This window comes from Schistocerca piceifrons, chromosome 6 (genome assembly GCF_021461385.2).
Source record: "Schistocerca piceifrons isolate TAMUIC-IGC-003096 chromosome 6, iqSchPice1.1, whole genome shotgun sequence".
In the NCBI taxonomy this organism is placed as follows: Eukaryota; Metazoa; Arthropoda; class Insecta; order Orthoptera; family Acrididae; genus Schistocerca; species Schistocerca piceifrons.
Window position 1 is genome coordinate 39441269 of NC_060143.1, and position 27812 is coordinate 39469080.

The window sequence follows — 27812 nt, forward strand, 5'->3', positions numbered from 1 at the left end:
AGTATTTTAATTATGAATATGACTACAGTTTCTAAACAATAAAGAACCAGGTTTATGAGAGATAAAATGTAGTGTGAGGATGTTTTACGACAAATTATTTTTGGACTGTGGCCAAAAGGTCCAAGAATATACACATATCAAAAAAAGTTCTGTATCATCTCGGTTCCGGAACCTGTACAGAAAATAGGTATAGAGATCAACATAAACGTCATTTCCGCCCTTTTTATTGCTCATGGAAACCACACATTGTATATTGCACCACCATACAGCAAGACCTACAGAGGTGATGGTCCACATTGTTGTACACACCAGTACCTCTAATAACCAGTAGCACGTCTTCTTGCATTGATGCATGCCTGTATTCGTCGTGCCATACTATCCACAAGTTCATCAAGGCACTGTTGGTCCAGATTGTCCCACTCCTCAACGGCGATTCAACGTAGATCCCTCAGAGTGGTTGGTGGACCACGTCGTCCATCAACAGCCCTTTTCAATCTAACCCAGGCACGTTCGGTAGGGTTCATGTCTGGAGAACATGTTGGCCACTCTAGTCGAGAGATTTCGTTATCCTGAAGGAAGTCATTCGCAAGATGTGCACCGTGGGGGCGCCAATGAAGACGGATGCCTCTCCAATATGCTTCAGATATGGTTGCACTATCGGTTGGAGGATAGCATTCACGTATCTTACAGCCATGACGGCGCCTTCCATGACCACAGAGGCATACGTCTGCCCCACATAATGCCACCCCATTACAGCAGGGAACCTCCATCTTGCTGCACTCGCTGTACAGTGTGTGTAAGGCGCTCAGCCTGAACAGATTGCCTCCAGACACGTCTCCCAAGATTGTCTGGTTGAAGGCAAATGCGACACTCATCGGTGAAGAGATCGGTCCATTCGGCATGTTGTTGGGCCCATCTGTGCCGCCCTGCATGGTGTCGCGGTTGCAAAGATTGACCTCGCCATGGACATTGGGAGTGAAGTCGCGCATCACGCAGCGTAATGTGCACAGTTTGAGTCATAACACGCCGTCCTGTGGCTGCACAAAAAGCATTATTGAACTTATTGGCGTTGCTGTCAGGGTTCCTCCGAGCCATAATCCGTAGGTAGCGGTCATCCATTGCAGTAGTAGTCCTGGGGCGGCCTGAGAGAGGCATGTCATCGAAAGTTCCTGTCTCACTGTATCCCCTCCATGTCCGAACAACATCGCTTTGGTTCACTCCGAGACGCCTGGATACTTCCATTGTTGCAGCCCTTCTTGGAACAAAGTAACAATGCGGACGCGATTGAACCGCGGTATTGGCCGTCTAGGCATGGTTGAATTACAGGCAACACGAGCCGTGTACCTCCTTTCTGGTACAATGACTGGAACTGATCGGCTGTCGGACCCCCTCCGTCTAATAGGCGCTGCTCATGCATGGTTGTTTACATCTTTGGGCGGGTTTAGTGATATCTGTGAACAGTCAAATGGACTACGTCTGTGATACAGCGTCCATAGTCAACGTCTATCTTCAAGAGTTCTGTGAACCAGGGTGATGCAAACATTTTTTTGACGTGTGTATTACGCCTGTTATCCAAATTACTAGTTTTCGTACGTACTATCGTGTCAAAGAGTTAACTCAGAATATTGTGCTGCAACACAGTAGTATATGAGTGGAAACGCTTCTGACAATTTCATCTTCAAATTGGGAATAAGTGGCGTAACTACACGTTTAGGGACATCTACAAAAGCTTTCATGAGTTAATTCCGAAGCCTGTTCACCTACTGTTGATATAACGTATTACGGCAGGCGCTGTGCGTTGACAAAACGGTAGCTGGTCGAGAGTGTTGCGTGGCATTGGGTCTGTGCGGGAAGAGTACCGCGTGGGAGTCAGACAAACAGCGAACTGAGCCCCTAGTCGAATGGCGACTGCGATGTGGGCAGCTGAGCAAACGCTACCCACCTGACACAACCACCGCTGGCTGCCTAGAGCACCGGCCTTGCTGCCAAACACAACTGTATCCCAGTCTGGAGGACACAGAACAGTGAAGACGTTACACTTTGGACGTCACACACTGGACGTCACACACTAGACGTAAGTGAGAAAACGCGAGCGGCAGGCTTCTGACGTCAGGAAGAACACCAGGTCACAGAAACATGAGCCACTTCCACAACAAATAAAAGTAGATAAATAGTGGAAATTTTCGAAAATGAGTTAACTTAAAAAACAGAAAAAAATATGACGGGAACCTAGACCAAGAATGAAAAGAGTAGCTACTTCCGAAGATGGGTCGATGTTCTGAAGAGGGACAGCAATGGTATATTCGGTCTTACAAATTATGTCACAATTTAATAATACTTCATCATGTACATCTACATGGATACTCTGAAAATCACATTTGAGTCCCTGGCAGAGGGTTCATCGAACCACCTTCACAATTCTCTATTACTCGAATCTCGTATAGCGCGGAAAGATTGAACACCTATATCTTTCCGTATGAGCTCTGATTTTCCTTATTTTATCGAGGTGATCGTTTCTTCCTATGTAGGAATGTTTTCGCATTCGGAGGAGAAAGCTGGTGATTGGAATTTCGTGAGAAGATTCCGTCGCAACAAAAATGCCTTTCTTTTAATGATGTCCACACCGAATCCTGTATCATTTAAGTAACACTCTTTCCCGTATTTGGCGGCAATGCAAACGTGCTGCCCTTCTTTGAACTTTTTTAGATGTACTCCGTCAGTCCTATCTGGTTAGGATTCCACACCGCGCAGCAGTATTCTGAAAGAAGATGGACAAGCGTAGTGTAGGCAGTCTCCTTAGTAGATCTGTACATTTCCTAAGTGTCCTGCCAATGAAACGTAGTCTGTGGTTAGCCTTCCCCACAACAGTTTCTATGTGTTCCATCCAATTTAAGTTGTTCGTAATTGTAATTCCTAGGTACCTAGTTGAATTTACTGCCTTTAGACTTGATTGATTTATCGTGTATGCGAAGTTTAACGTATTCCTTTTAGCACTCATGTAGATGACCTCACACTTTTCGTTATTTAGAGTCAACAGCCAAATTTCGCACCATTCGGATATCTTTTCTAAATCGTTTTGCCATGTGTTTTGATCTTCTGATGACTTTATTAGTCGACCAACGACAGTGTCATCTGCAACCACCTAAGATGGCTGCTCAGATTGCCTCCCAAGTCGTTTATAGAGATAAGGAACAGGAAAGGGGAACGCCAGAAACCACTTCTGCTTTACTCGATGAATTTCCGTCAATTACTGCTACGAACTGTGACCTCTCTGACAGGAAATCACAAATCCACTCACATAACTGAGACGATATTCCATAAGCACGCAATTTCACTACAAGCCACTGGTGTGGTACAATGTCAAAAGCCTTCAGGATGGCTCTGAGCACCATGGGACTTAACTTGTAAGGTCATCAGTCCCCTAGAACTTAGAACTACTTAAACCTAACTAACCTAAGGACATCACATACATCCATGCCCGAGGCAGGATTCGAACCTGCGACCGCAGCGGCCGCGCGGTTCCAGACTGTAGCGCCTTTAACCGCTTGGCCACCACGGCCGGCAGCCTTCAGGAAATCCAAAAGAACGGAATCGATCTGATATCCCTTGTCAATAGCAGTCAGCACTTCATGAGAATAAAGAGCTAGTTGTGTTTGACAAGAAAGATGTTTTCTAAATCCATGTGCACTGGGTATCAATAGACCGCTCTCTTCGAGGTAACTCATAATGTTCGAATACAATATATGTTCCATGATCCTGCTACATATCGATGTTAATGATATAGGCCCGTAATTTAGTGGGTTATTCCTACTACCTTCCTTGAATATTGGTGTGACCTGTGCAACTTTCCATTCTTTGGGTATCGATCTTTCGTCGAGTGGACGGTTGTATATGATTTTTAAGTATGGACATAATGCATCAGCATACTCTAAAAAGAACCTAATCTGTATACAGTCTGGACCAGAAGACTTGCTTTTATTAAGTGATTTAAGTTGCTTCACTACTCCGAGGACATTTACTTCTACGTTACTCATGGTGGCAGCTGTTTTTGATTCGAATTCTGGAATATTTACTTCGTTGTCTTTTGTAAAGGAATTTCGGAAGGCTGTGTTTAGTAACTCTCCTTTGGCAGCATTGTCTTCGATAGTATCTCTATTGTTATCGCGCAGAGAACGCGTTGATTGTTTCTTGCCGCTAACATACTTCACGTACGACGAGATTCTCTCTGGATTTTCTGCCAGGTCTCGACACAATGTTTTGTTGTACAAACTGTTATAAGCATCTCGCATTGACGTCCGCACTAAATTTCGAGCTTCTGTAAAAGATCGACAATCTTGGGGATTTTTGCGTCTGTTTAAATTTGGCATGTTTGTTTCGTTGTTTCTGCAACAGTGGTTTGACCTGTTTTGTGTACCACGGAGGATCAGCTCCGTCGTTTTTTAAAATTTATTTGGTGTAAATCTTTCAATTGCTGCCGATACTATTTCTTTGTATTCAAGTCACATCTGGTCTACACTTATATCATTAATATGGAAGGGGTGGAGATTGTCTCTCAGGAAGGCCTCAAGCGAATTTTTATCTGCTTTTTTGAATAGGTATATTTTTCGTTTATATTTGAAGGTTTTGCGGGTTACAATATTCAGTCTCGCAACGGCAACCCTGTGTTCACTAATCCCCGTATCCGTTTTGAAATTCATGAACATCGGAATTTTATGTGATTCATTTTAGACGTAGTTTGAAACATGGATGCTGATAAAATTTGACCAATCGCCTGTATTTCAATTTACCGTTTACTGGCTCAAAATGGCAAATAGCTTCAAGTTTTTAATCATCGAATACGGTGGGAAATTAGGCCTTTTCTCGTCAGTCCTCGAGCGGAGGATAAAGGAACAATTGTGTGAGAACATGTAACTGCAGAAAGGAGTAAAAGTATCATAATTTACTCAGCGCTAATACTTGTTTCAAGAATCACGACAGTAGCTTGTATACGTGCAAGAGACCTGGAGATATAGGAAGATTTCAGATAGCTTAAATTGGACGATAAACTGTAAACTTTTTCAGGAGCACTTGTGTTGACGATAATATATTGGTTATGAACCGCAGACAGTAACTGAAGAAATTGCAGAAAGGGAGGAAATTAAGGAGATGAGTTCCGGATAAACTGAAGGAACCAGAGTGTGTTGAGAATTTTAAAGGGAGCGATAGGCAATCGTTGACTGAAACAGGGGAAAGAAATATAGTGGAAGACGAGTTGGTAGCTTTGAGAGATGTGGCAGTGAAGGCAGCAGAGGATCAGATAGGCAATGCAGCAACGCCCAGAAGAAATCTTTGAATAAAACACGCTATACTTAATCTAACTGATGAAAGGAAAAACCTTTTCCTTTCGCGGGCAAGCGCCCTACCGATTGAGCTAACGAAGCAGCACAACTAGCATCTTCTCTCCCTGTTCCACTCCCAAACAGAACGAGGGAAAAATGGCTGCCTATATGCCTCTGTACGAGCCCTAATCTCTCTTATCTTATCTTTGTGGTCTTTCTCCGAAATATAAGTTGGCGGCAGTAAAATTGTACTGCAGTCAGCCTCAAATGCTGGTTCTCTAAATTTCCTCCGTAGCGATTCACGAAAAGAACGCCTCCTTTCCTCCAGAGACTCCCACCCGAGTTCCTGAAGCATTTCCGTAACACTCGCGTGATGATCAAACCTACCAGTAACAAAACCTACCAGTAACCTACCAGTAACAACCAGTAAAGCAGCCCGCCTCTGAATTGCTTCTACGTCCTCACTCAATCCGACCTGATAGGGATCCCAAACGCTCGAGCAGTACTCAAGAATAGTTCATATTAGTGTTTTATAAGCGGTCTCCTTTACAGATGAACCACATCTTCCCAAAAATTCTACCAATGAACCGAAGTCGACTATCCGCCTTCCCCACAACTGCCATTACATGCTTGTCCCACTTCAAATCGCTCTGCAGTGTTACGCCCAAACATTTAATCGACGTGACTGTGTCACGCGCTACACTAGTGATGGAATATTCAAACATTACGGGATTCTTTTTCCTATTCATCTACATTAATTTACTTTTATCTATATTTACAGTTAGCTGCCATTCTTTACACCAATCAAAAATCCTGTCCAAGTCATCTTGTATCCTCCTACAGTCACTCAATGACTACACCTTCCCGTACACCACAGCATCATCAGCAAACAGCCGCACATTGCTGTCCACCCTATCCAAAAATCACTTATGTAGATAGAAAACAACACCGGACCTACCACACTTCCATGGGGCACTCCAGATAATACCCTCACCTCCGATGAACACTCACCATAGAGGACAACGTACTGGTTTCTATTACTTAAGAAGTCTTGTTTTTCTACCATCCAAACTTCGCAGGCTTTGGCTAAGCCAACTCTTCACAATATCGTTTCATCCAAGAGTGCTGCTCCCGCAAGATATCAGGAAGTCTGAAAGACGGGAGGAGAGGTACTGGCGGAATTAAAACTATGAGGGTGGATCGTGAGTCGTGCTTGATCTCAGTCGGTGGAGCACTTGTCCGCGAGAGGAAAAGGTCCAAGGTTCGAGTCTCAGTCTGTCACACAGTTATAATATACCAGTGAATTTAAATGAGCGCACGGTTCGCTGCAATGTGAGAAATCATTCAGGAAACTTAAGGTTTGGCTGCAGGCGATGAGAAAACGTCGTATATTGTATGAAGTACAACGACCACGTCATGATGACGTTCGCTGTTGAGCTGTCGACTTACCAGCCAGACAACGGGAATGTTGGACGGTGATGTAAACGGTTCTCTGGAACAGCAGCCGCCCGTCATCCACTTGGAATCTGGCTACTGAACGTTCACACTATAAAAGGCGGAGTATGGAGCAATGGCAAGTGTTCAGCAGCTGCAGGTCGCTGTTAAAGCCGGTACGAGGCGCTTCCCACGATTGTCTCGCGGCTAGCAGATGTCTTTGAAAATTCCTCAAGTACGCTGTCGTTCTCCGAGTAACTGTGTGTTCTTCACTCATTCACAAAGAAAACCGCTGTAGGTCAGAATAGACGTTACTTCGCTGCCACTGTTCAGCGGTCTACGTTTGCGAAGAAACATACAGCAATTTAGGAACCGCTTTAGGGATCGCTGGTTTTCATGTTCCCATCTTCCGTTCTCGTGTTGGTTCTTAATAGAAAATTTCACAGGCCACCCTTCGCCGACAATATTTAAACGCCCATTTTTACTTGATGTCCGAAAATAAAAAGGTGTCGAACTCGCTACATGGTGGTAATCTACTGAAGACATCTGCTACCTCATTTCGAATCCACAGGCCTTCTGAAAGTCAAAAATGCAGTCCTCAGGGTAACCACATAAGATTACACATACACCCATAGTTTTTGAAGGAAATATATTTATTCCCATTTTCCCGTGAATACCAACATTCCTGGGTCTGTGGACATCCCGATTATTAAACTACATCGGTCGCCCTTGTGAACTATTTGCATACCCATAGGGGAAAGTCTTGTTTTAGTAATCGGTGGTCATAGGAACCAATATAACATCTGTGAAATTGAAAATTTGAGTTGCTCTTGGAGGCAGGCTTTTTGGATTACGTCGTTAACGTGATTGTTTGTCATAAGAAGATCCGCCATTACTGAAAGGCTGCCCAAAGCGACATACAAAAATTTCGTTTGTATTTCAGTTCACATAGCCCCGTTAAAATCGTGTAAATGCAACTTAACCTTATATGAATGTTTCCCGAGTAGATATGGGTAAACAATTCAACATAAAAGAATTACAGTTCGCAATGATTAAAATTTCAGAAAATGTGTTCACTGTGTCCGCCTTATCCCGTGGGACAATTTGATGCACCATTTCTCAGCGCATGTATTCCTGTTTTACTATTACATTATTAGCATTTAAGAAGCAACAAATAATATCTGCTTTACATTTTGGAAATGTGGCCGTAGCAATGTAATGACGTTCATTTAAAAATAAAAATATGAAATTACGTCCAGAAACCTAAAAGCTGACTACCAACATTTCATCAGTACTCAGGCCGTAGTTATTATTTTCAATTCAGATAATGAGACAAAGTTTACCTTATTGACACAACTCCGACTCTTTTTTTTAGAAACTCCTGCACAATGTGCACGACTCCACATCTCCAGCTCATGCATTTAAATCACACATCCCTTCCTTTTCATCAATTGCATAATTCGCAAGAGTAAAAATAAGTTGCGTCTGCTTCATCGACAGTAAATAATAATAATATGTTTTCCATGTTATATATTGTGTGGTGCAATCATGACCAAAGGTCTCTTCATAGCTGCTCCACTGGGATTTCTCAGTTCATCATTTCTTTTCTGAAGAGTTTTTACCTTCAGTGCTTAGTAATTTTGTGTTGAAGTAAGGTACTTTCTGCCGTGCCGACTCTGAAATTCTTTTTTTTATACAGGAAAAACCTGTAGAAATTTCTTGAAGGATTGTGTCTGTGAATGAGTCTTCGTTGCGAGGTTACAGCTGAGCAATCACCATACCCCTGTGTAAGTCCGTTATCTGTACTGGTTGATCTTACCGATAAAAACACCATGCTTCCTATAAGATCATGTAAATTTAACTACAGGAGTCACGCAACAGATAACTTAATGAACAGAGTTCGTTAAAGAGGGGTGGTCCTAGCATGTCATGTGAAACATAGACGCAGCAGCTCAGAAGATGATAAAAATCAGGGAGTTCATGAAGCTATTAAATGAAAGGATGGTCACCATAAAATCCTATTATTACAACTCCTTGTAGACTTCAGATTAAACACAATGGCACAAAGACAAGGAACTGTTAAGCTGAGTGAGTAGTAACACAAGTTTCAGAGGAATTAAAATATCAATATCTTGGTAAAGATAAGATAATGAGTCTGGGAAGAATACATTAAAGTCAGACCTGAGTTTCTCCTGGCGTATACAACTTTCAAATAACTTCCGGGAATTCAGCCAGGTAACACTTTCAGCGACCGCCGATATTTCGGCGGGAGAACACCCCGCCATTTTCAAGGCAAACTGCAACGAACAGGCGGCGTACATGCAAATTTAATACCTCGGTTCTCCGACAGAAGCAGGAAAGATAACACACACACACACACACACACACACACACACACACACACACACACACACACACACACACTGAACACTAGTGCCACCAAAGATGACCAAAGTCAGAGCTATCGATTGTGAGACTATGAATTCGCAGGTGAGGCAGCATTGACTCTCTTCCTCTGTTTTTTGACAAGGGAGAGAGCCGGATTCCAAACAGAGTTTGAACAGAAACCTCCATCCCTGTTAACGAGGTTGCTCGCTAATTTAATCTCAACTGCCTCCCGAATCACACTGTCCCAATAGCTGGACGTGCATGCCAATATCTCGGTGTTATTATATAACATGGGGTGACCAGTATCCGAGCAATGTTCGGCAATAGCAGATCTATTTGGCTGCTGTAATCGTGTGTGCCGTTTATGCTCAGTACATCTGTCCTCCACGGTCCTGATGGTCTGACCAATCTATGCCATGCCGCAGCTACAAGGAATACGATATACACACGCCTTACGCAGTCCAAGAGGTGGAAGAGGATGGTTGCCTTCCCTTTCTCGACGTGTTGGTTAGGAGGAAGGATGATGGATCATTGGGACATGCAGTCTACAGGAAACGTACTCACACCGACTTGTACTTACAAGCTAATAGTTGTCACCATTCGGCTCAGCGTGAAGGGGTACTTCTTACCTTGGTACACAGGCCACATGTCGTTTCTGACGCTGAGACTTTGCCAGCTGAGCTGTCCCATCTTGAAGTTACATTTCGTCAAAATGGTTATAGTGATAGACAGATTGAACGTGCGTTGCGCTATCGACCAACTGTACATCGGGTGATTGATGATAATTCTGAGTCAACACCTAAGTCTACTGCCTTTTTGCCTTACGTAGGAAACACGTCCAATAAGATCGGTCGTATTTTACGGAAATACGATGTGAAATGTGTTTTCCGACCTCCATCTAAAATTAGAGCACTTTTGAGTTCCGTTAAGGATGATCTTGGACTGCGTAAGGCGGGTGTATATCGTATTCCTTGTATCTGCGGCATGGCATATATTGGTCAAGCTATCAGGACCGTGGAGGACAGATGTACTGAGCATAAACGGCACACAGGATTACAGCAGCCAAATAGATCTGCTATTGCCGAACATTGTTTGGATACTGGTCACCCCATGTTATATAATAACACCGAGATATTGGCATGCACGTCCAGCTATTGGGACAGTGTCGTTAGGGAGGCAGTTGAGATTAAATTAGCGAGCAACCTCGTTAACAGGGATGGAGGTTTCTGTTTAAACTCTGTTTGGAATCCGGCTCCCTCCCTTGTCAAAAAACAGAGGAACAGAGCCAATGCTGCCTCACCTGCGAATTCATAGTCTCACTATCGATAGCTCTGACTTTGGTCATCTTTGGTGGCACTAGTGTTCAGTGTGTGTGTGTGTGTGTGTGTGTGTGTGTGTGTGTGTGTGTGTGTGTGTGTGTTATCTTTCCTGCTTCTGTCGGAGAACCGAGGTATTAAATTTGCATGTACGCCGCCTGTTCGTTGCAGTTTGCCTTGAAAATGGCGGGGTGTTCTCCCGCCGAAATATCGGCGGTCGCTGAAAGTGTTACCTGGCTGAATTCCCGGAAGTTATTTGAAATACATTAAAGTCGACACAACATTTGGGGAAACAACTAATTTCGCAGAAGGAGTATGGAAAAAACAGCAGACAGATTGAAGCATGCAACTCCTGTCTTGATTGTGGGCATGTTGAGCTCGCAATGACTGAACTTGAATTAAAAATGTGGATAATATAGTCAATCTGAAGCCTACGTGTGCCTTCTACAACTCGCTGTACGACCTCTGCTATTGCTCACCATTCTTATCATTACTGCTGCCCACAAATGTAAGCAGTGATGGCTGCAAAATTCTACGTCATCTGGGCTGCACCGAAGGTTGCTCTTCGTGAGAGCCTCGGAATAAAGACTCTAAAGTCTCTCTCTCTCTCTCTCTCTCTCTCTCTCTCTCTCGGCTGAAGCATCCCCCATCGAATCCCTGTCGGAAGTCATTCTATACAGTCCTCCCAGCAAGAAGCTGGTAGCCGGCCACTGTGACCGAGCGGTTTGCCGGCACGGTAGCTCAGTTTGTTCGGTCAGAGGGCTGCTTGCCCTTTAATAAAAAAAAAACTGAGTAAAGGAATCAACGATCAACTTGAACGGATGTCTTGTGAAGTCCGCCCACACCAAACGCAACGAACAATACCGAACAAAATTAAGAAAAAAAAAAAAAAAAGCGGTTCTAGGCGCTTCAGTCCGGAACCGCGCTGCTGCTACGGTCGCAGGTTCGAAACCTGCCTCGGGCATGGATGTGTGTGATGTCCTTAGGTTAGTTAGGTTTAAGTAGTTCTAAGTCTAGGGGACTGATTACCTCAGATGCCCACAGTGCTTAGAGCCATTTGAACAATTCTTCAAGAAGCTGATATTTTACCCATACATTTTGAGTGTGAGTCTCGTGTGTGATTTTGGTCACCAACGTCACTTATTCTTCTGAGAGCAGAACAATCAGATACATTCTAACAAAGCAGCAGTCTTCCTTCCGTTCTCGATTTTAATATAATTAATCAATTGTGTGTGTTTTAAGGCTGGAGCTCAGAAACGGGCAATCTATGATGTTCACAGTCCACCCTAGTTTGCTTTTCAGCCAATAAAGGCCTTCTCCATGTTGGTGCAAAATTTCGTAGCGTTTTTGTTTTGCATGTTGTTATTTCGGTTGGTATGGGTTTATTTATCATTTTTTATTTGTAGTTCATTCTTGCTATCTGAGTTTACATATCAGCATTCTGTCATCTGAAGACAGTCAGTGGGCGCTATAACATGGAGTGCCTAGCAGAGAAACCGGAAAATTTCCAACATATTCTCCTGTTTGAGTTCAATAAAGGATTGACAGCCGCGGAGGAAGCCAGAAACGTTTCCGGCGTATACGGGGATAACATCATTGGACAGAGCACGGCAAGAACATGAATTTCTAGTTTTAAGGAGGAACCTTTTGACATTGGAGACTCTCCCCGTTCAGGAACACCTTCCGGGTTTTATGAGGATCGCTTAAATGCAATCCACAATGATCCACGTCAGCGTTCTCGAGAATTGGAAAATGTGATGAAATTTGAGCATTTGCATGCTATGGAGAATGCTCAAAAATCAGGTGTATGGGTACCACATGCTCTAGCCACAATCAAATAAATCAGCGCGTCGTCGTACGTGGATCTCTGCTTGCTCATAATCACTTATGCTCGTGAATAACACCGACCATTCTTATCCTGTACCGTTACTGGTGACGAGAAACGACGTCGTAATGCTAACATAAAGAAAAGAGGGAACGGTTGAACCCAAACAAAGCAGCAACTCCCCGTCCAAAGATCTGCTCACATCCACCAAAGATAATGTTGTGCATCTGGCGGAACAGCGACGCTGTAATGTCTACGAGTGGCTTCCCCGAGGTGTAATACTGTTGACATAAATTGTCAACAACTGAGATGTCCTGTGGACGCAGTCCAAGAACAACGATCAGGAAGACTGCGCGAAGTGGTGCTACGCCACGGTAAAACCCGCCCTCATTCTGCTAGACTCACAGAAAGCACTATACAGAAGTTGCTTTGGGAAGTCATTCCTCATTCCGCACCCGCCTTACTCAGCTGCTCTTGCGCTCTCAGAAATTCACTTTTCACGCTATCTACCGAACAACTTTCCAGGAACTTATTTTCCGTGTGTAAATACGCTTCGAACATGGCTCGACTTCTTTGCCACGAAATGGCCTAATTTCTACAGGCGTGGAATAGAAAAATAGCTCCAGCGTGTGACAGATTGTGGTAAGTAGTGAAGAAAAATATATTATTGAGGACTAAAGTCTCTTTATGTGTATCTGTTGCGTTCATTAAACTTATGGGTAAACGCAACGAACCTCTGCACCAACCCAATATTATGATCAGTGGCGGCTGCTGTTACTGTTTCTTAACTTACCTTAGAAGAAAGATTAAGGAAAGGCAAACCTACGTTCCTAGCATTTGTAGACTTAGAGAAAGCTTTTGACAATGTTGACTGGAATACTCTCTTTCAAATTCTGAAGGTGGCAGGGGTAAAATACAGGGAGCGAAAGGCTATTTACAATTTGTACAGAAACCAGGTGGCAATTATAAGAGTCGAGGGGCACGAAAGGGAAGCAGTGGTTGGGAAGGGAGTGAGACAGGTTTGTAGCCTCTCACCGATGTTAATCAATTTGTATATTGAGTAAGCAGTAAAGGAAACAAAAGAAAAATTCGGAGTAGGTATTAAAATCCATGGAGAAGAAATAAAAACTTTGGGGTTCGCCGATGACATTGTAATTCTGTCAGAGACAGCAAAGGACTTGGAAGAGCAGTTGAACGGAATGGACAGTGTCTTGAGAGGAGGATATAAGATGAATATCAACAAAACCAAAACGAGGATAATGGAATGTAATCGAATTAAGTCAGGTGATGCTGAGGGAATTAGATTAGGAAATGAGACACTTAAAGTAGTAAAGGAGTTTTGCTATTTGGGGAGCAAAATAAATGATGATGGTCGAAATAGAGAAAATATAAAATGTAGATTAGCAATGGCAAGGAAAGCGTTTCTGAAGAAGAGAAATTTGTTAACATCGAGTATAGATTTAAGTGCCAGGAAGTCGTTTCTGAAAGTATTTGTATGGAGTGTAGCCATGTATGGAAGTGAAACGTGGACGATAACTAGTTTGGACAAGAAGAGAATAGAAGCTTTTGAAATGTGGTGCTACAGAAGAATGCTGAAGATTAGATGGATAGATCACATAACTAATGACGAAGTATTGAATAGAATTGGGGAGAAGAGGAGTTTGTGGCACAACTTGACAAGAAGAAGGGACCGGTTGGTAGGACATGTTCTGAGGCATCAAGGGATCACAAATGTAGCGTTGGAGGACAGCGTGGAAGGTAAAAATCGTAGAGGGAGTCGAAGAGATGAATACACCTAGCAGATTAAGAAGGATGTAGTTTGCAGTAGGTACTGGGAGATGAAGAAGCTTGCACAGGATAGAGTAGCATGGAGAGCTGCATCAAACCAGTCTCAGGACTGAAGACCACAACAACAACAAAAATAGCATCAATAGCAATTCTGGTTCAGCTGCTGCGTTCTCTTGCGCAGCCGGCCGGAGTGGCCGAGCGGTTAAAGGCGCTACAGTCTGGAACCGCACGACCGCTACGGTCGCAGGTTCGAATCCTGCCTCGGGCATGGATGTGTGTGATGTCCTTAGGTTAGTTAGGTTTAAGTAGTTCTAAGTTCTAGGGGACTTATGACCACAGCAGTTGAGTCCCATAGTCCTCAGAGCCATTTGAACTATTTTGAACCATCTCTTGCGCAAATGAGCTAACTGTCTCATCTCACTCCACCTTATAGATTTTATCTTTCAATATTCCTGTACCCAGAAGTTCCCAGAATATGGGCTTCCTGCACGGCGCAGTGCATTAGGATACGGCAGCCCTTGATGCCATTAGGTGGCGACGCGCCTCCCTGGTGCCTGCGGAAACACTTTGAAAACTGGCGCACAATAGCTTTCCGTTATTTAGAACAGAAACACGGACAGTGCCCGACACTGAAGCTCCACTCACTGGAGCTCGACCCACACGCAAACTACTGGGCCCAGATGCGCATCTACCTACCTCCTTCTCTTCCACTCGTCGTGAAGGCGCCCAGCTTTTTGAAATGGACTGCAGTCCCCTAAAGGGCCGTCGTTGGCTCTCTCTCCACTATTCTGCTAGCTGCTGCTCAAAACTCATTAAGTAGGGTTTCCGGCAGATAATTTATACAATCCTCCAGAGTAAGAAATTAAAGTGTAATTTTAGTAGTCAGATATGGCAACCACTAGTGTTAGCGTTAAAAGTACGCGTGCTCTCATTTATATGTGGCATTAATTTAGATTAAATGGATGGGTTTACCAGTTTAATGGAGTATGATTATTGTACATGGTAGGCTTGATAAAAATGGTCTTGTCACCAGTTTTAGAAGCTGCAAGTGTTGATGGGATGAACTGGTCTGCTACGGAATGTGGCTGATCCCTTGCTTATTTGCCGCATGCAAGTAGTCTTAATGTCACCTAAAGAACCTTATACCCTCAAAGAGCTATCCCAGTTTACTCTTTCTAACAACAGTAAGTGAATATTTCATGCTGCTTTCATTCTATGACAGTATGAAGTCCACAGGTACTGTTGCCTCCAAAGAATATATATCAGAAATAAATAAAATAGTGTATGTACCTGCTAGTTAAGATTTTTATTTGTAACTGTCTAGTTATAAGCAGGCATATTCAATGGAAGAGAATTTCAAAAGGGAAATTGTTAGGTTAAAGTTAGATATAGTGGGAATTACTGAAGTTCGGTGGCAGGAGGAGCAAGACATTTGGTCAGGTGAATATAGGGTTACAAATACAAAATCAAATAGGGGTAATGCAGGAATAGGTTCAATAATGAATAAAAAAATAGGAGTGCGGGTAAGTTACTACAAACAGCATAGTGAACGCATTATTGTGGCCAAGATAGACACGAAGCCCACGCCTACAACAGTAGTACAAGTTTATATGCCAACTAGCTCTGCAGATGATGAAGAAATTGATGAAATGTATGATGAGATAAAAGAAATTATTCAGGTACTGAAGGGAGAAGAAAATCTAATAGTCATGGGTGACTGGAATTCTACATCTACATCTACATCTACATACATACTCCGCAAGCCACCTGACAGTGTGTGGCGGAGGGTACCCTGAGTACCTCTATCGGTTCTCCCCTCTATTCCAGTCTCGTATTGTTCGTGGAAAGAAGAATTGTCTGTATGCTTCTGTGTGGGCTCTAATCTCTCTGATTTTATCCTCATGGTCTCTTCGCGAGATATACGTAGGAGGGAGCAATATACTGCTTGACTCTTCGGTGAAGGTATGTTCTCGAAACTTTAACAAAAGCCCGTACCGAGCTACTGAGCGTCTCTCCTGCAGAGTCTTCCACTGGAGTTTATCTATCATCTCCGTAACGCTTTCGCGATTACTAAATGATCCTGCTCTCCATTGGATCTTCTCTATCTCTTCTATCAACCCTATCTGGTACGGATCCCACACTGCTGAGCAGTATTCAAGCAGTGGGGGAACAAGCGTACTGTAACTTACTTCCTTTGTTTTCGGATTGCATTTCCTTAGGATTTTTCCAATGAATCTCAGTCTGGCATCTGCTTTACCGACGATCAACTTTATATGATCATTCCATTTTAAATCACTCCTAATGCGTACTCCCAGATAATTTATGGAATTAACTGCTTCCAGTTGCTGACCTGTTATTTTGTAGCTAAATGATAAGGGATCTATCTTTTTATGTATTCGCAGCATATTACACTTGTCTACATTGAGATTCAAATGCCATTCCCTGCACCATGCGTCAATTCGCCTCTGATCCTCCTGCATTTCAGTACAATTTTCCATTGTTACAACCTCTCGATACACCACAGCATCATCTGCAAAATGCCTCAGTGAACTTCCGATGTCATCCACCAGGTCATTTATGTATATTGTGAACAGCAACGGTCCCATGACACTCCCCTGCGGCACACCTGAAATCACTCTTGCTTCGGAAGACTTCTCTCCATTGAGAATGACATGCTGCGTTCTGTTATCTATGACCTCCTCAATCTAATCACACAATTGGTCTGATAGTCCATATGCTGTTTTTGTTCATTAAACGACTGTTGGGAACTGTATCGAACGCCTTGCGGAAGTCAAGAAACACGGCATCTGCCTGTGAACCCGTGTCTATGGCCCTCTGAGTCTCGTGGACGAATAGCGCGAGCTGGGTTTCACACGACCGTCTTTTTCGAAACCCATGCTGATTCCTACAGAGTAGATTTCTAGTCTCCAGGAAAGTCATTATACTCGAACACAATACGTGTTCCAAAATTCTACAACTGATCGACGTTAGAGATATAGGTCTATAGTTCTGCACATCTGTTCGACGTCCCTTCTTGAAAACGGGGATGACCTGTGCCCTTTTCCAATCCTTTGGAACGCTACGCTCTTCTAGAGACCTACGGTACGCCGCTGGAAGATGGGGGGCACGTTCCTTTGCGTACTCTGTGTAAAATAGAACTGGTATCCCATCAGGTCCAGCGGCCTTTCTTCTTTTGAGCGATTTTAATTGTTTCTCTATCCCTCTGTCGTTTATTTCGATTTCTACCATTTTGTCATCTGTGCGACAATCTAGAGAAGGAACTACAGTGCAGTCTTCCTCTGTGAAACAGCTTTGGAAAAAGACATTTAGTATTTCGGCCTTTAGTCTGTCCTCCTTTGTTTCAGTACCATTTTGGTCACAGAGTGTCTGGACATTTTGTTTTGATCCACCTACCGCTTTGACATAAGACCAGAATTTCTTAGGATTTTCTACCCAGTCAGTACATAGAACTTTACTTTAGAATTCATTGAATGCCTCTCGCATAGCCCTCCTCACACTACATTTCACTTCGCGTAATTTTTGTTTGTCTGCAAGGCTTTGGCTATGTTTATGTTTGCTGTGGAGTTCCCTTTGCTTCTGCAGCAGTTTTCTAACTCGGTTGTTGTACCACGGTAGCTCTTTTCCATCTCTTACGATCTCGCTTGGCACATACTCATCTAACGCATATTGTACGATGGTTCTGAACTTTGTCCACTGATCCTCAACACTATCTGTACTTGAGACAAAACTTTTGTGTTGGGCCGTCAGGCATTCTGTAATCTGCTTTTTGTCACTTTTGCTAAACAGAAAAATCTTCTTAAGTTTTTTAATATTTCTATTTACGGCTGAAATCATCGATACCGTAACCGCTTTATGATCGCTGATTCCCTGTTCTGCGTTAACTGTTTCAAATAGTTCGGGTCTGTTTGTCACCAGAAGGTCTAATATGTTATCGCCACGAGTCGGTTCTCTGTTTAACTGCTCAGGGTAGTTTTCAGATAAAGCACTTAAAAAAATTTCACTGGATTCTTTGTCCCTGCCACCCGTTATGAACGTTTGAGTTTCCCAGTCTATATCCGGCAAATTAAAATCTCCACCCAGAACTATAACATGGTGGGGAAATCTACTCGAAATATTTTCCAAATTATCCTTCAGGTGCTCAGCCACAACAGCTGCTGAGCCAGGGGGACTATAAAGACATCCAATTACCATGTCAGAGCCTGCTTTAACCGTGACCTTCACCCAAATCATTTCACATTTCGGATCTCCGTCAATTTCCTTCGATACTATTGCACTTCTTATCGCTATAAACACGCCTCCCCCTTCACTGTCCAGCCTGTCTCTGCGATATACATTCCAATCTGAGTTTAGGATTTCATTACTGTTTACGTCTGGTTTCAGCTAACTTTCTGTCCCTAGTACTATATGGGCGTTGTGACCTTTTATTGAGAGCAGTTCTAGGACCTTTCTATAGACGCTCCTGCAGTTTACTATTAGCACATTAATGTTGTTATTCCCTGTTGCATTTTGCCTACTCCTACCTTGCCGCGTCTCAGGAGGCGTCTTGTCGGGGAGGGAATTCTCTAACCTAAAAAACCCCCATGTGCACGCCACACGTACTCCGCTACCCTTGTAGCCGCTTCCTGCGTGTAGTGCACGCCTGACCTATTCAGGGGGACCCTACATTTCTCCACCCGATAGCGGAGGTCGAGAAATTTGCACCCCAGATCTCCGCAGAATCGTCTGAGCCTCTGGTTTAAGCCATCCACCCGGCTCCAAACCCCGCGAGCCTTCACCAATTCCGCAAACCGCCTGTACGAACTGAGGATGACCTCTGAACCCAGACGGCAGGAGTCATTGGTGCCGACATGAGCAACAATTCGCAGTCGGGTGCACCCAGTGCTCTCTATCACCGGCGGTAGGGCCTCCTCCACATCTCTGATGAGACCCCCCGGCAAGCAGACAGAGTGAACACTGGCGTTCTTCCCCGACCTTCCCGCTATTTCCCTAAGGGGCTCCATCACCCGCCTAACGTTGGAGCTCCCAATAACTAATAAACCCCTCCCCCCGTGTGCCTGCTCGGACCTTGCTGAAGGAGCAGCCACATGTCCACTCACAGGCAGAGCGGGCGATGCCACACGGCCAGCCTCCACATTGACCCTCTGCCTCGTGCGCCGCGAACGCCGCTGAACCCACCACTCCCCTTGGGGAGAGGGTGGCCCAACCGCGCCCGGCAGCAGGGACAGTGGGTGACGCATGGAACACCTGGGGTGTACCATGAGACGCACCAGACTCCCCACTGCCGATACACTCCGAGGCAGCAGCCTGAAGACGGCTGACAGCGGCCATCAACACGCTCAGCTGTTCGCGAACAGTGGCCAGCTCCTCCTGCGTCCGTACACAGCAGTCACACATCCTATCCATCCTAAGTAATCAATTTACTGAAAAGAGTTAATCAACTTTTAACTAGACCGCTAATTCACTAAAGGCGGCTGACTATTGACTAAACTGTGATTGCTAGCCACTTCTTGTAGAAAACTAATCAAATAGCACTACCTGTCTCTGGACTGTATTGAAAACAAACACTAGCACTACTGGCACTATGGTTGACTAAAGGTACTCTCTCTGACTGTATTCAAAACAAACACGAAATCTATGGAACACTATTAATAGCACTCAACAAATAAAGCTTCCTAAAAGCAAGAACACACGGAAGAAGAAGTGACAAGTAAGAAAAATACAGTTAATACTTAAATTAAGGTAGCTCTCTGCACAGCAGACGTGAAGCAGACGGCGGTTAGGACGACACTGACACGACTAGGAAATGGGAGAGAAGGAGACATAGTAGGTGAATATGGATTGGGACTAAGAAATAAAAGAGGAAGCCGCCTGGTAGGGTTTTGCACAGAGCATAACTTAATCATAGCTAACACTTGGTTCAAGAATCATGAAAGAAGGTTGTATACATGGAAGAATCCTGGAGATAATATAAGTTATCAGATAGATTATATAATGGTAAGACAGAGATTTAGGAACCAGGGCAGATGTCGACTCTGACCACAATCTATTGGTTATGAACTGTAGATTAAAACTGAAGAAACTGCAAAAAGGTGGGAATTTAAGGAGATGGGATCTGGATAAACTGACTAAACCAGAGGTTGTACAGAGTTTCAGGTAGAACATAAGGGAACAATTGACAGGAGTGGGGAAGATAAGTACAGTAGAAGAAGAATGGGTAGCACTGCGGGATGAAGTAGTGAAGGCAGCAGAGAATCGAATAGGTACAAAGACGAGGGCTAGTAGAAATCCTTGGGTAACAGAAGAAATATTGAATTTATTTGATGAAAGGAGAAAATATAAAAATGCAGTAAATGAAGCAGGCAAAAAGGAAAACAAACGTCTCAAAAATGAGATCGACAGGAAGTGTAAAATGGCTAAGCAGGGATGGCTAGAGAACAAATGTAAAGATGTAGATGCATTCTCACTAGGGGTACAAGAAAATTGAAGAGACCTTTGGAGAAAAGAGAACCACTTGGATGAATATCAAGAGCTCTGATGGAAACCCAGTTCTAAGCAAAGAATGGAAAGCAGAAAGGTGGAAGGAGTATATGGAGGGTCTATACAAGGGCGATGTACTTGAGGACAATATTATGGAAATGGAAGAGGATGTAGATGAAGATGAAATGGGAGATACGATACTGCGTGAAGAGTTTGACAGAGCACTGAAAGACATGAGTCGAAACAAGGCCCCCGGAGTAGACAACATTCCATTAGAACTACTGACAGCCTTTGGAGAGCCAGTCTTGACAAAACTCTACCACCTGGTGAGTAAGACGTATGAGACAGGCGAAATACCCTCATACTTAAAAAAAAATATAATAATTCCAATCCCAAAGAAAGCAGGTGTTGACAGATGTGAAAATTACCGAACTATCAGTTTAATAAGTCACAGCTGCAAAAGACTAACACAAATCCTTTACAGACGAATGGAAAAACTGGTAGAAGCCGACCTCGGGGAAGATCAGTTTGGATTCCGTAGAAATATTGTAACACGTGAGGCAATACTGACTCTACGACTTATGTTAGAAAATAGATTAAGGAAAGGCCAACCTACATTTCTAGCATTTCTAGACTTAGAAAAGCTTTTGATAATGTTGAATGGAATACACTCTTTCAACTTCTAAAGGTGGCAGGGGTAAAATACAGGGAGCGAAAGGCTATTTACAATTTGTACAGAAACCAGATGGCGGTTATAAGAGTCGAGGGGCACGAAAGGGAAGTAGTGATTGGGAAGGGAGTGAGACAAGGTTGTAGCCTCTCCTCGATGTTATTCAATCTGTATATTGAGCAAGCAGTACAGGAAACAAAAGAATAATTCGGAGTAGGTATTAAAATCCATGAAGAAGAAATAAAAACATTGAGGTTCGCCGATGACATTGTAATTCTGTCAGAGACAGCAAAGGACTTGGAAGAGCAGTTGAACGGATTGGACAGTGTCTTGAAAGGAGGATATAAGATGAACATCAACAAAAGCAAAACGAGGATAATGGAATGTAGTCGAATTAAATCGGGTGATGCTGCGGGAATTAGATTAGAAAATGAGACACTTAAAGTAGTAAAGGAGTTTTGCTATTTGGGGAGCAAAGTAACTGATGATGGTCGAAGTAGAGAAGATATAAAATGTAGACTGGCAATGGCAAGGAAAGCGTTTCTGAAGAAGAGATATTTGTTAACATCGTGTATAGATTTAAGTGTCAGGAAGTCGTTTCTGAAAGTATTTGTATGGAAATTAGCCATGTATGGAAGTGAAACATGGACGATAAATAGTTTGGAGAAGAAGAGAATAGAAGCTTTCGAAATGTGATGCTACAGAAGAATGTTGAAGATTAGATGGCTAAATCACATAACTAATGATGAATTATTGAATAGAATTGGGGAGAAGAGGAGTTTGTGGCACAGCTTGATAAAACGAAGGGACCGGTTGGTACGACATGTTCTGAGGCATCAAGGGACCACAAATGTAGCGTTGGAGGACACCGTGGAGGGTAAAAATCGCAGAGGGAGACCAAGAGATGAATACACTAAGCAGATTCAGAAGGATGTAGGTTGCAATAAGTACTGGGAGATGAAGAAGCTTGCACAGGATAGGATAGCATGGAGAGCTGCATCAAACCAGTCTCTGGACTGAAGACAACAACAACAACAACAACAACAACTCTATTGAAGAATAGATACTGCTTGATGTAAAGGGGGAAAAACTAGATAGACCTATTCTTTTCTTTCTGTAACATTATCGTAACCTTTAAGCATAACCCTACAAACTAACAAACCCACAATGAGAATATTGCTAATAATAGCCCTAGATTTGTAAGGCCTCCAACTAAGACTAAATCGTACAGGAAGATAGTTGCTCTGCACAAATTCAGGAACATTGATTTCGCTGTTTTCGAAAACATTTCCACCTTTCTCGTTCCACCAAATGGGAACAGGCATAATCACAGGGGTGGTGCGTGAAGTGTAGCAACCATAAACACTGAAGTAAACCAAAGTTTATCATCCTATCACCTGAAAACTTAGAAAATGGTTACAGTATCGTTTTGATATGTCATTTTAGGCTCCAGTACCTAAATCCCGGTCTGAAAAGAATTTTCGGTTGCCACGCTTGATGAATAGTATCGCATTACCTACATTACTACACTTGTTTCTGTGATTTTTGCTATCATTTGGAAAGTTCTAATTGCATAAAACTTACGGTTTTCCGAAACAAATATTTAATAACTGCAGGTCTACTGAAAACAGATAGCTGTTTCTAGGATGAAATGTAATATTACGCAAATAGTCGGAAAAATCTTAGAGAAGTGATCTTTGGCATCATCTACATAACAAGTGCTTCACAAAGAATTGCTTACAATATATGAACCACTTATCAAACTATTTAGTTCTTCTTAAGTTGTAACTTCATGCTTCGAAAAGCGGATATATCAGTGCACATTAGCATTAATATTTACTTTGTGGAAAAATCTTGTGGCGTTGCGGAACTCGAAGGGCATTTCTGCAGATTTTGGTAATAATAATATTAATTTGTTGATAAAATTCTAAGAGCAGTGTCAATAACAATATTTTCGCCTATTTCCACTACAAGAAATAGATAATAATTATCATTACTGTTTAAGTTATTGTTGCTGACGGCTCGGGAAGGGGTAATGGTTGATGCGTTGTTAGCATTTACAACCGCTAAACATGGCGACATGTCCTCCTTCCTAGGTTTCCACATGATTACATATATATTCTGCTTCCACCGTTCCTGCAGCTGCCTCAAGTATGAGTCATTCTACATTCATTATTGCTGAAAGCTTTCACCAATGGAAGTGAAGGCCGTTTTACGATACAGTATCGACTGGCAGCTCCACATCATAATCTGACCCCCGTTTGCGTGTAATATATGACATTAATAACGTGCAGTATGAAACCAGAGAACCTATCAACACTTCTCTTGAAAATATTTGCAAGAATTCAGTTCCATACTTATCACCCTAAGAAATGTAGAACCTTAACATAAACTAACGTTATGCAGCAATAACGAACAGATGATAAAGCAACTATGCAAGATGTGATGACAGCTTGCAGCACAACTATATTTGACTTTCCAGTGCAGGGGAAATATTACGCAGAAAGTGTCACAAAACCGGTTGTATTACTAATTATGGCATAAAGTGGTAATTTAATAAAAAGCCGCGTGAGGTGGCCTCGCGGTTAGAGGCGCCATGTCACGGGTTGCGCGGCCCTTCCCGCCGGAGGTTCGAATCCGGTCTGGGTGTGTGTGTTGTCAATAGCATAAGTTAGTTTAAGTTACACTACTGGCCATTAAAATTGCTACACCACAAAGATGACGTGCTACAGACGCGAAGTTTTACCGACAGGAAGCAGATGCTGTGATATGCAATTGATTAGCTTTTCAGAGCACTCACACAAGGTTGGCGCCGGTGGCGACAGGTACAACGTGTTCACATGAGGAAAGTTTCCAACCGATTTCTCATACACAGACAGCAGTTGACCGGCGTTCCCTGGTGAAATGTTGTTGTGATGCCTCGAGTGAGGAGGAGAAATGCGTACCATCACGTTTCCGACTTTGATAAAGGTCGGATTGTAGCCTATCGCGATTGCGGTTTATCGTATCGCGACATTGCTGCTCGCGTTCGTCGAGATCCAATGACTGTTAGCAGAATATGGAATCGGTGGGGTCAGGAGGGTAATACGGAACGGCCTCGTATCACTAGCAGTCGAGATCACAGGCATCTTATCCGCATGGCTGTAACAGATCGTGCAGCCACGTCTCGGTCCCTGAGTCACCAGATGGAGACGTCTGCAAGGCAACAACCATCTGCACGAACAGTTCGACGACGTTTGCAGCAGCATGGACTATCGGCTCGGAGACCATGGCTGCGGTTACCCTTGACGCTGCATCACAGACAGGAGCGCCTGCGATGGTGTACTCAACAACGAACCTGGGTGCACGAATTGCCAAACGTCATTTTTTCGGATGAATCCAGGTTCTGTTTACAGCATCATAATGCTGAGCGTACCACCCGGCGTGATGGTATGGGATGCCATTGGTTACACGTCTCGGTCACCTCTTGTCGCATTGACGACACTTTGAACAGTGGACGTTACATTTCAGATGTGTAACGACCCGTGGCTCTACCCTTCATTCGATCCCTGCGAAACCCTACTTTTCAGCAGGATAATGCAAGTCCGCATATTGCAGGTCCCGTACGGGCCTTTCTAGATACAGATAATGTTCGATTGCTGCCCTGTCCATCACATTCTCCAGATCTATCACCAACTGAAAACGTCTGGTCAATGGTGGCCGAGCAACTGACTCGTCACAATGCGCCAGTCACTACTCTTGGTGAACTGTGGTATCGTGTTGAAGCTGCATGGGCAGCTGTACCTGTACACGCCATCCAAGCTCTGTTTGACTCAATGCCCAGGCGTACCAAGTCCTTTATTACCGCCAGACGTGGTTGTTCTGGGTACTGATTTTTCAGGATCTATGCACCCAAATTGCATGAAAATGTAATCACATGTCAGTTCTAGTATAATATATTTGTCAAATGCATACACGTTTCTCATCTGCATTTCTTCTTTGTGTAGCAATTTTAATGGCCAGTAGTGTAGTTTAAGTAGTGTGTAAGTCTAGGGACCGATGACCTCAGCAGTTTGGTCCCTTACGAATTCATACACATTTTTTGCTGAAAATATCAAGAATTCTCTATCAAAATGTGATCATGCTCATCCCTCTCGGTTCTTAGTCTATGTAATTTAAATTACAAGTTCCGACTTCAGCAGACGAACAATCCAACGGCAGGCGTACAGTTAGAGGTGCGACGTACGGAATGGTTATAATTAAAGTGCAGTTACTTACGGAGATCCAATTGGCTGTAATTATCGTATAGCTGTGAAGCTTGGTAAATCTTGGTAGATATACTAATGCTCTAATGCGGAATCAGTTTCGCTTGAAAAAAGTAATTCCAATTTTGGCCACCAGGCGGAAATCTAGCGCTGCTGATCTCGTCTTTTTGCGGATGCAGCATCTCTTCGACGTCTTCGCTCCTCCTACTCAATAAATGGTGTAAGTGACACTTAATGACAGAATAAACATTATGCCTGTATCACTTGATTGGCGTTTTTTCCCAACTTTCATTTCCTAATCCAGTACTTTTAAACATTTCTATACGTCTTTCCTGCATCCACAGCGTCATATTTGCATCTTGTGCCCAAAACTGGAACTAATTTTTTTTTTCCAGTATAAGTCTGTTCCACATTAAAGCACTAGCATATCTACTGAGTTTCGCTGAGATACAATAATTACAACCCACATTGGACCACTGTAATTATAACGATCCGATACATAACGAATTAAAGTTGTTTACAATATTTTAATATCTACAGATGTGAGCAAAAGACTTGCGCATGCAGATACTGATAAGGGACATACGGATGAGACGCAGATCCGGACATCATTTCTCTTGTGCGTGCCGATCCATACAGTTATATCGTCATCACAGATTGTACCACGTAAAGTAATAAAATTTCGGCGACCGAATTTACTGACAATAATATGATAATACTGCTCTACACTGAGTTAATTACTTCGTTACTTACAATACACATCAAAGGACAGAGAGCGTCATTGCTCCCACGCCGCGCTGTCAGTGGTACAGGACATTGTGCAAGATTATTGCGATATTTCATCCACAGCTGACATCTTAAATATTACCACAAATTAACTGAAATAGAAGCACAGCAAACAGTATGGACTGGCAGGCGCTGAGGGTCACAGATGTGTGGCGAGGGCGAAGAATGTAAACATACAGGTGCAACTAGGTAATCATTGCAGACCTTTGATGCGGAAGTAATGTTTGCAAAGCTCATACTGAATGCACATTTTCGTCTGCAGTATCATGCCAGTGGCATATTTCGGAACAACACATGGAATGGCAATGACCCCGTTCCGATATAAATGTACAGATCGGACAAGACTGTTACCGTTGATTTCAGAACAGAACGAATAGTCGAATACCCTCCAATTGTAACACTTCTTATTCACGTATAATAGATTAATTTTGATTATAAATTTCTTGAGTGATTAAAACCATGTGTCGAAGAGAGACTCGAACCAGAGTCTTTGTACACAACGTATTTTATATGTAATGACGTGATAATTATAAATCCGTTATTTGGATTAATCTGGCACTCATTGGAGCATTCTCTGAAAACTAATTTATTGTCCATCTATGACAGCGTTAGATGTGTCAAACTGGCCTGTATTCCTGTACAATACAGAACTAACTTATGTGTTTTTTAACTTCAACTGAAGCAGGACAAAATATTCCACACACCCGTAGAAGTAAAATTCCTTGATCGAGTATGATGCATATATAAAAGAAAATATTGCTTGAAAAGAACAGCACAATTTGAAATCTTGCAGACGTGCAGCAAGACTACCGCGAATAATTTATGAAGCTCAGTTTTATCGTAAGTAACATCCCTATTCAGATAATCCCAAACAGAAGTTCAGTATGTTATATGACAGTCTTTTCGCAAAAGAAATACAGTTTTCAAAAAGGAAAAACAGTAACTTAGATATTAAAATTAGCAATGAAGCCATACCTAGCCTAGGGTCCAAGCGTATCGTTTCCTTACTCACGAAATATAAATGAGTTTAACATTGTCGTCAGCGATCAGTTACCTGAGAATTTCAACGTACATTTGTAAGATGTTGTGAATACGTAGCATTTAGTATGTCACAGATAAAAGCTATCAAAAAAGAACAGTCAATGCTGCATCTGCAAGACAGCGGAAGTTCAGCGTGCCTCCCATTTACTACGTGGTTCAAATGGTTCAAATGGCTCTGAGCACTATGGGACTTAACATCTGAGATCATCAGTCCCCTAGACTTAGAACTACTTAAACCTAACCTAAAAACATCACACACATCCATGCCCCAGGCATGATTCGAACCTGCGCCCGTAGCAGCAGCGCGGTTCCTGACTGAAGCGCCTAGAACCGCTCGGCCACAGCGGCCCACTGCATGAAAACTGATTTTGGAGAGACAACCGCCTGAGGAACGAGCACGACACTGACACGAAAAGTTGAAGGAAGTGTCTCATTTTGTCTAAATAAACCATTCGGCGATTCGCTATTTTTCTTTAATTGCATTCAGTCAAATACACTCCTGGA